We start from the raw sequence: 9,789 nt of genomic DNA, 5'->3' as shown, positions 1-9,789 counted from the left end.
AGCTCTAATAAATACAACCCAGGCTTCAACTGACCAGACTGAATGGCAGATACAGCAGGGCAAAGTCAACACCAACAAAACAAATGATTGACATGTCAGATGCATCATGCTACACATGTTTACACCTGCTCTTGAATATATTCAGAGGAGTTTTCTCTCTGTTGTATCTGTTTTTGTTTACTTTTCCTCCTGGATTGTATTTTTTTATACCATTTTGATAACTGAGTCCAGAACCCTTTCATATACCTCATATGTTACGGAACCTTGTATTTATGTTTCTATGTACTTGCCCCATAAATAACCTCCTCATAATACATTAAAATGTTTTCTGTATGTTTACTTGTAATCTTTATTTAACAAAAATTCCTATTGACAATGACGGCCTACACCGGCCAAACCCAGACGACGCTTGGCCAATTGTGCACTGACCTATGGGACTCCCAATCACAGCCGGTTGTGATACAGCCTGGATTCAAACCAGGGTGTCTGGAGTGACGCCTCTAGCACTGAGATGCAGTGCCTTAGACCGCTGCGCCACTCGGGAGACCCCAAATATGCTAATGGCTGATACCCGTTGTATTATTCAACATATTTTCAGTATACATGGTGTCCATGTTGTTACTTTCCGTCGATATCTCGGTCTGAAACAGCAAGCGGCCAGGCTCAACTTGTTCCCACTGTCAATTACAAATCAATCTATTCTAAACAGGACTTTCCCCTGCGCCTACAACACAAAACACCATGTTGTTCACCAATACCATACCTCGCCCTCACCTCTTGCACATATGTACAGACCAGGGTTCAAAAACGACTCAAAATTTAATTTCAAATAATTGATCTGTGCTTGATTGAGTTTGCCTGGCTTAATGGACCCATAGAATAGTCCCAACCTGTTAAACCCCGCCCACCTGGTACTCCAGGCAGACAAGAGCCAACATTCAAAGATTTCAAATAATATTTGAACTGAGGTCTGACACTGTATGAACTTGGTCAACCTACAGTATATTTGTTGGTGGGTACATATGTGATGTCACAGGGGGGGACGGGGGGCGATGCCAGAATGGGATCCTATCGTCTCTTTCCTGGTTCTGTGTCTCTGTCATCAGGCCACTGCTCATCCGGGGCTGCCATCCATGTAATCTGATGCGGCATTCAATTAACTGGAAATTCCTCCATATGTCCTTGGGCTCCTCTCAATACCATCCGCACTGTGGAATTGTGGTACCTAACCTTGGGGCAACACCTCTCTGTCGGCCAATTAGAATCTGGGAGAGATTTTTTTGTTGTTGTCGTCAGGTAATTAAATATGAGGAAGTAGTTGTTGGGGGCCAATGAGAATGCTAGGCTTGTGTGAAGGATCCAGTCAGCAGGCTAATAAGAGGATGGGGATTACGGGCGGGGGAGTTATTTAAATTCAAACCACCATTTTGGATGGATGGGTTGGCTCCAGTTAGGGGCCCCTAGGGGCCTCAGGGAAACCGAGAACAAGAGGCCAGGAGGTCCATCCAACTAATTACAGTATCTGCTCATCCACATTGACTGGTCATTCTATCCCCACTTCTTTCCATGCATACACACTAGAAGTAAAACATATGCTAAATACAGTATCTTCTCATTAGGCCATCACATCACTTTGGTGTCTAATTTGGAACCTGTGGAATATAGACCATTCTGGTACAACCAACCCTGGAATTGATCTAGTGTCAACAGTGGGCTTACTTACCTCTTTGTAAGTCGCTCTGGATAAGAGCGTCTGCTAAATGACTTAAATGTAAATGTAAATGTAAACACAATTCGCACTCCAAAGGCCAGCGTTCTGAACATTACCCTAACTAAACTGCACGAAGCTAACCAACTCCGCTACACCTGCACCAACAACATCCAAGTTTTAAGTCAGTTCTGAATCCCTAACATTGTGCCATACTGCTGTCTGCAAATCACCAATGAGGATGCTTGTTCCCACATCTACCCAAACTAACAGTGAGGAGGCGGCAGTCCAAAATACATTGCTCTCTGATAGCTGTGACTTCACTGAATGAGAAATACATTGAGTGTAAATTGTGTTTTGGACAGTGTGATACAGTGTAGTACAGGATGATCTCCGTTCCAGACTATCCTATCAACGGGACCTGAAAAACTGTAATATCCTATGCTTCTCAGAGTCATGGCTGAGCAAGGACATGAATATATATCTCACTGGTTTTTCTATTCATAGTCAAGACCAGACGGCAGACTCGGGTAAGACGAAGGGAGGAGGGGTGTTTCTCTTTGTTAAGAACAGCTTGTGCACCATTTCTAATGTTTTTACTCGCCTGAGTTAAAATACCTCATTTATAAGCTGCAGACCATCCTATTTACAGAGTGAGTTTTCATCTATATTTTTCATAGCTGTCTATTTGCCACCACAAACCAATGGTGGCACTAAGCCGGCATACAAGAATCTGTATAGGGACATAGACAAGAAACAAGAAACCGCTCATTCAGAGGCAACGTTTCCCAATGCCGGTGATTTTAATGAAGGGAAACAGATTTTTTTAACCTCATTTTTATCACCTCTGCAACTAGAGGCGACAAAACTCTAAATCACTTTTACTCCACACAAAGAAACACATACAAGGCCGTCCATCACCTTCCCTTTGGGGAATAAGACCATAACTCTATCCTCCTGCTTACAAGCAAGTTGTCCAATGAAGCTAATGCAAAGCTACAGACTGGAATATGTTCCGGGATTCATCCGATGACATTGAGGAGTTTACCACATCAGTCACCGGCATCATTAATAAGTGCAACAACAACATCATCCCCATAGTTACCATACATACCCCAACCAGAAGCCATGGATTACAGGCAACGTCTGCACTGAGCTAAAGGCTAGAGCTGCCGCTTCCAAGGAGTAGGACACTAATCCGGTCTCGCTACAACCTCCGATAATTCACTAAACCTTGCTGGTTCTGGCTCTCAATGGATTTGGCAGGGCTTGCAAACTATCACAGATTACAAAGGGAAACCCTGCCACGAGCTTTCCAGCGATGTGAGCCTACTAGACAAGCCTTCTATGCTTGCTTCGTGGCATGCAACACTGAACCATGCACGAAAGAACCAGCTGTTCCGGACGATTGTGTGATCTCGCTTTCTGTAGCCGATGTGTGTAAGACCTTTCAACAGGTTAACATTAACAAGGCCGCGGGGCCAGACAGAATACCAGGACACGTACTAAGAGCATGCGCTGACCATTGGATACACTCCAATTTGCATACCGCTCCAACAGATGCATAGATTACACCATCTATATTGCACAGCACACTGCCATCACCCACTTGGACAAAAGGATGCATATGTAAGAATGCTATTCATTGACTAGAGCTCACCATTCAACATCATAGTCCCCTCTAGGTTCATCACCAAATCCAGGACCCTGGGACTGAACTGCTTCCTCTGCAACTGGATCTTGGACATCCTGACGGGCCGCCTCCAGGCAGTAAGGGTAGGCAACAACACATCCGCAACACCGACCATCAACATGGGAGCTCCTCAGGGGTGTGTACTTATTCCCCTCCTGTACTGCCTGTTACCCACGACTGTGTGACCGCACACTACTCCAACACCATCTTCAAGTTTGCTGACGACACGACAGTGGTAGGACTGATCACCGACAATGATGAGGCAGCCTATAAGGAGGAGGTCAGAGACCTGGAAGTGTGGTGCCAGGACAATAACTTCTCCCTCAACGTCAGCAAGATAAAGGAGCTGATCCGGAAATGGAGGGCTGAGCAGGCCCCCAACCATATCGACAGGGTTGGAGTGGAGCGGGGTTGAGAGCTTTAAGTTCCTCTGTGTCCACATCACTAAGGACTTATCATGGTCCACACTTCCAGGTGAGCTCTCTGCCATCCAGGACCCCTATACCAGGTGGTGTCATAGAAAGGCCCTACATATTTTCAAAGACTCCAGCCACCTAAGCCATATCCTGTTCTTTCTGTTATCGCACAGCAAGTGGTACCAGCGCACCAAGTCTGAAACCAACAGGACCCTGAACAACTTCTACCCCCAAGCCATAAGACTGCTAAACAAGACCGCTAAATAGATAATCATTTGGCTACCCAGGCTACCTGCATTTACCCTTTTGTGCATTGCCTTTATGCACACACACTGGACTCTCAGACCACTCACACACACACACACACTACATATGCACACACACTTTTACACTCACCACATAAGCTGCTGGTACTGTCTATTATCTATCCTGTTGCCTAGTCACTTTAAGCCTACCTATATGTACATAGCTACCTCAATGACCTTGTACCCCTGCACATCGACTCAGTACTCATGCTGCCTGTATATAGTATATATGTATATATGTTATTTTACTTGTTATTTACTGTATATTTATTTGTCTTGTCACTATTCCTTTTTTTTAGTTCATTTAGTATCTTCATCTCTAACTTTATCTTTAACTCTGCATTGTGAGCATTTCACTGTTAGTCTACACCTTTATGAAGCATGTGACAAATAAACATGGGTTTGATTTGTAAACGAGAAATAGATTTGACTATCATGTTGTGCAACAGTTCAAGCCTCACACTCCTTCATCCTATAGTTTTATGTAAAGGATATTTCCCGAGGAGAATGACAGACAATCACAGAATCATACTTGAATCAATTGAAACAACTGCAAAGCATATAGCTATAATGATACAGGGTGAGACCCAGATGCAGACACGGGAGGCAGATGGTTTGAGTCTCTGATATTTATTATAAAACAAGGGGCAGGCAAGAGAATGGTTGTGGACAGGCAAAAGATCATAACAAGGTCAGAGTCCAGGAGGTACAGAGTGGCAGGCTCGAGGTCAGGGCAGTCAGTATGATCAGGCAGGCTCGAGGTCAGGGCAGTCAGTATGATCAGGCAGGCTCGAGGTCAGGGCAGGCTGAATGATCAGGCAGGCTCGAGGTCAGGGCAGTCAGTATGATCAGGCAGGCTCGAGGTCAGGGCAGGCTGAATGATCAGGCAGGCTCGAGGTCAGGGCAGGCTGAATGATCAGGCAGGCTCGAGGTCAGGGCAGGCTGAATGATCAGGCAGGCTCGAGGTCAGGGCAGGCTGAATGATCAGGCAGGCTCGAGGTCAGGGCAGGCTGAATGATCAGGCAGGCTCGAGGTCAGGGCAGTCAGTATGGTCAGGCAGGCTCGAGGTCAGGGCAGTCAGTATGATCAGGCAGGCTCGAGGTCAGGGCAGTCAGTATGGTCAGGCAGGCTCGAGGTCAGGGCAGTCAGTATGGTCAGGCAGGCTCGAGGTCAGGGCAGTCAGTGTGGTCAGGGCAGGCTGAATGGTCAGGGCAGTCAGTATGGTCAGGCATGCTCGAGGTCAGGGCAGTCAGTATAGTCAGGCAGGCTCGAGGTCAGGGCAGTCAGTATGGTGAGGCAGGCTCGAGGTCAGGGCAGTCAGTATGATTAGGCAGGCTCGAGGTCAGGGCAGTCAGTATGATCAGGCAGGTTCGAGGTCAGGGCAGTCAGTATGGTCAGGCAGGCTCGAGGTCAGGGCAGTCAGTATGGTCAGGCAGGCTCGAGGTCAGGGCAGTCAGTATGGTCAGGCAGGCTCGAGGTCAGGGCAGTCAGTATGGTCAGGCAGGCTCGAGGTCAGGACAGTCAGTATGGTCAGGCAGGCTCGAGGTCAGGGCAGTCAGTATGGTCAGGCAGGCTCGAGGTCAGGGCAGTCAGTATGGTCAGGCAGGCTCGAGGTCAGGGCAGTCAGCATGGTCAGGCAGGCTCGAGGTCAGGGCAGTCAGTATGGTCAGGCAGGCTCGAGGTCAGGGCAGTCAGTATGGTCAGGCAGGCTCGAGGTCAGGGCAGTCAGTATGGTCAGGCAGGCTCGAGGTCAGGGCAGTCAGTATGGTCAGGCAGGCTCGAGGTCAGGGCAGTCAGTATGGTCAGGCAGGCTCGAGGTCAGGGCAGTCAGTATGGTCAGGCAGGCTCGAGGTCAGGGCAGGCAAAGGTCCGAACCGGGAAGACTAGAAGAACAGAGACTTGGAAAAAGCAGGAGCACGGAAAAACCACGCTGGTTGACACCACAAGACGAACTGGCAACAGACAAACAGAGAACACATGGTAACAGGGAAGATGGGTGATACCTGGAGGGGGGTGGAGACAATCACAAGGACAGGTGAAACAGATCAGGGTGTGACAATAATGCCTATTGTATACTCAACAGATACATGATGTGGCCATATTATAATGTTCTCTGTACCTCATTACTTACAGGACTGGATAATCATTTGGAGCTGATTAGGTCATTTTTGACAATGACATCCAGGCTCCTGGGACTGACTGTCATGCAGGTGAAAGAGGACCCAAAAGCGACTTAACAGAAACAGAGTTTATTCAAGTCCAAACAGAAAACGACAAATCCTGAATCCTTAACAGGAAATGTCCAAACAGGGAATAACAGAAATCCTCTAGTCTGTAGAGGGGAATAACAGGAGAAGCGGCCACAGACTGCAGGTCGCTTCGGGTAGGCGCAGGCCGTAGCTGACAGAGACACCTGCTCACACGCAGCATCTGATGAAGGCAAAAACACGACAGGACAGGGCGATACACAATCACAGCACGGTGAAAACACGACAGGACAGGGCGATACACAATCACAGCACGGTGAATTCTAAACAAGGAACCGACGGGACAGGAACGGAACACAAAGGAAGAAATAGGGACTCTAATCAGGGGAAAGGATCGGGAACAGGTGTGGGAAGACTAAATGATGATTAGGGGAATAGGAACAGCTGGGAGCAGGAACGGAACGATAGAGAGAAGAGAGAGCGAGAGAGTGAGAGAGGGAGGGGAGAGAGAGGGATAGAAAGAGGGAAAGAACCTAATAAGACCAGCAGAGGGAAACGAATAGAATGGGGAGCACAGGGACAAGACATGATAATAAATGACAAACATGACAGTACCCCCCCACTCACCGAGCGCCTCCTGGCGCACTCGAGGAGGAATCCTGGCGGCAACGGAGGAAATCATCGATGAGTGAACGGTCCAGCACGTCCCGAGACGGAACCCAACTCCTCTCCTCAGGACCGTAACCCTCCCAATCCACTAAGTATTGGTGACCCCGTCCCCGAGAACGCATGTCCATGATCTTATGTACCTTGTAAATAGGTGCGCTCTCGACAAGGACGGGAGGGGGAGGGAAGACGAACGGGGTGCGAAGAAAGGGCTTAACACAGGAGACATGGAAGACAGGATGGACGCGACGAAGATGTCGCGGAAGAAGCAGTCGCACAGCGACAGGATTGACGACCTGGGAGACACGGAACGGACCAATGAACCGCGGAGTCAACTTACGAGAAGCTGTCGTAAGAGGAAGGTTGCGAGTGGAAAGCCACACTCTCTGGCCGCAACAATACCTTGGACTCTTAATCCTGCGTTTATTGGCGGCTCTCACAGTCTTCCCCGCAGACAAAGGCAGACCGGTAATGAAGTCTAAGGCGATGTGAGACCATGGTCGAGAAGGAATGGGGAGCGGTCTGAGACGACCGGCAGGAGGAGAGTTACCCGACTTAGTCTGCGCGCAGTCCGAACAAGCAGCCACGAAACGGCGCGTGTCACGCTCCTGAGTCGGCCACCAAAAGCGCTGGCGAATAGACGCAAGAGTGCCTCGAACACCGGGATGACCAGCTAACTTGGCAGAGTGAGCCCACTGAAGAACAGCCAGACGAGTGGAAACAGGAACGAAAAGGAGGTTACTAGGACAAGCGCGCGGCGACGCAGTGTGCGTGAGTGCTTGCTTAACCTGTCTTTCAATTCCCCAGACTGTTAACCCGACAACACGCCCATAAGGAAGAATCCCCTCGGGATCAGTAGAAGCCACAGAAGAACTAAACAGACGGGATAAGGCATCAGGCTTGGTGTTCTTGCTACCCGGACGGTAAGAAATCACAAACTCGAAACGAGCGAAAAACAACGCCCAACGAGCTTGACGGGCATTAAGTCGTTTGGCAGAACGGATGTACTCAAGGTTCTTATGGTCTGTCCAAACGACAAAAGGAACGGTCGCCCCCTCCAACCACTGTCGCCATTCGCCTAGGGCTAAGCGGATGGCGAGCAGTTCACGGTTACCCACATCATAGTTGCGCTCAGATGGCGACAGGCGATGAGAAAAATAAGCGCAAGGATGAACCTTATCGTCAGACTGGAAGCGCTGGGATAGAATGGCTCCCACGCCTACCTCTGAAGCGTCAACCTCGACAATGAATTGTCTAGTGACGTCAGGAGTAACGAGGATAGGAGCGGACGTAAAACGTTCTTTTTAGAAGATCAAAAGCTCCCTGGGCGGAACCGGACCACTTAAAACACGTCTTGACAGAAGTAAGAGCTGTGAGAGGGGCAGCAACTTGACCGAAATTACGAATGAAACGCCGATAGAAATTAGCGAAACCTAAAAAGCGCTGCAACTCGACACGTGACCTTGGAACGGGCCAATCACTGACAGCTTGGACCTTAGCGGAATCCATCTGAATGCCTTCAGCGGAAATAACGGAACCGAGAAAAGTAACGGAGGAGACATGAAAAGAGCACTTCTCAGCCTTTACGTAGAGACAATTCTCTAAAAGGCGCTGTAGAACACGTCGAACGTGCTGAACATGAATCTCGAGTGACGGAGAAAAAATCAGGATATCGTCAAGATAGACAAAAACAAAGATGTTCAGCATGTCTCTCAGAACATCATTAACTAATGCCTGAAAAACAGCTGGCGCATTGGCGAGACCGAACGGCAGAACCCGGTACTCAAAATGCCCTAACGGAGTGTTAAACGCCGTTTTCCACTCGTCCCCCTCTCTGATGCGCACGAGATGGTAAGCGTTACGAAGGTCCAACTTAGTAAAGCACCTGGCTCCCTGCAGAATCTCGAAGGCTGATGACATAAGGGGAAGCGGATAACGATTCTTAACCGTTATGTCATTCAGCCCTCGATAATCCACGCAGGGGCGCAGAGTACCGTCCTTCTTCTTAACAAAAAAGAACCCCGCCCCGGCCGGAGAAGAAGAAGGCACTATGGTACCGGCGTCAAGAGACACAGACAAATAATCCTTGAGAGCCTTACGTTCGGGAGCCGACAGAGAGTATAGTCTACCTCGAGGAGGAGTGGTCCCCGGAAGGAGATCAATACTACAATCATACGACCGGTGAGGAGGAAGGGAGTTGGCTCGGGACCGACTGAAGACCGTGCGCAGATCATGATATTCCTCCGGCACTCCTGTCAAATCGCCAGGTTCCTCCTGAGAAGTAGGGACAGAAGAAACGGGAGGGATGGCAGACATTAAACACTTCACATGACAAGAAACGTTCCAGGATAGGATAGAATTACTAGACCAATTAATAGAAGGATTATGACATACTAGCCAGGGATGACCCAAAACAACAGGAGTAAACGGTGAACGGAAAATCAAAAAAGAAATAGTCTCACTGTGGTTACCAGATACTGTGAGAGTTAAAGGTAGTGTCTCAAATTTGATACTGGGAAGATGACTACCATCTAAGGCAAACATGGGCGTAGGCTTGTCTAACGGTCTGAAAGGAATGTTATGTTTCCGAACCCATGCTTCGTCCATGAAACAACCCTCAGCCCCAGAGTCAATCAAGGCACTGCATGTAGCACCCGAACCGGTCCAGCGTAGATGGACCGACATAGTAGTACAAGATCTAGATGAAGAGACCAGAGTAGTAGCGCTCACCAGTAGCCCTCCGCTTACTGATGGGCTCTGGCCTCTTACTGGACATGAATTAACAAAATGTCCA

General features: G+C 48.6%; 1 protein-coding gene across 1 annotated transcript in view; it reads left to right on the top strand.

Annotated features, from left to right (window-relative positions):
- The window catches only part of LOC124026559 (sodium- and chloride-dependent GABA transporter 2-like), a gene marked incomplete at its 5' end in the record, with an annotated part of 22,140 nt that extends 21,807 nt beyond the window's left edge, over positions 1-333 (top strand). Inside the window, 1 exon segment of the mRNA XM_046339470.1 lies at positions 1-333. This exon segment is cut by the window's left edge and continues 491 nt beyond it.
- Positions 334-9,789: the final 9,456 nt, after the last annotated feature.

Source organism: Oncorhynchus gorbuscha, unplaced genomic scaffold, assembly GCF_021184085.1.
Source record: "Oncorhynchus gorbuscha isolate QuinsamMale2020 ecotype Even-year unplaced genomic scaffold, OgorEven_v1.0 Un_scaffold_2774, whole genome shotgun sequence".
NCBI lineage: Eukaryota > Metazoa > Chordata > Actinopteri > Salmoniformes > Salmonidae > Oncorhynchus > Oncorhynchus gorbuscha.
The sequence above is the reverse complement of the archived record's forward strand: the minus strand, read 5'-3'. Positions and strand labels throughout refer to the sequence as shown.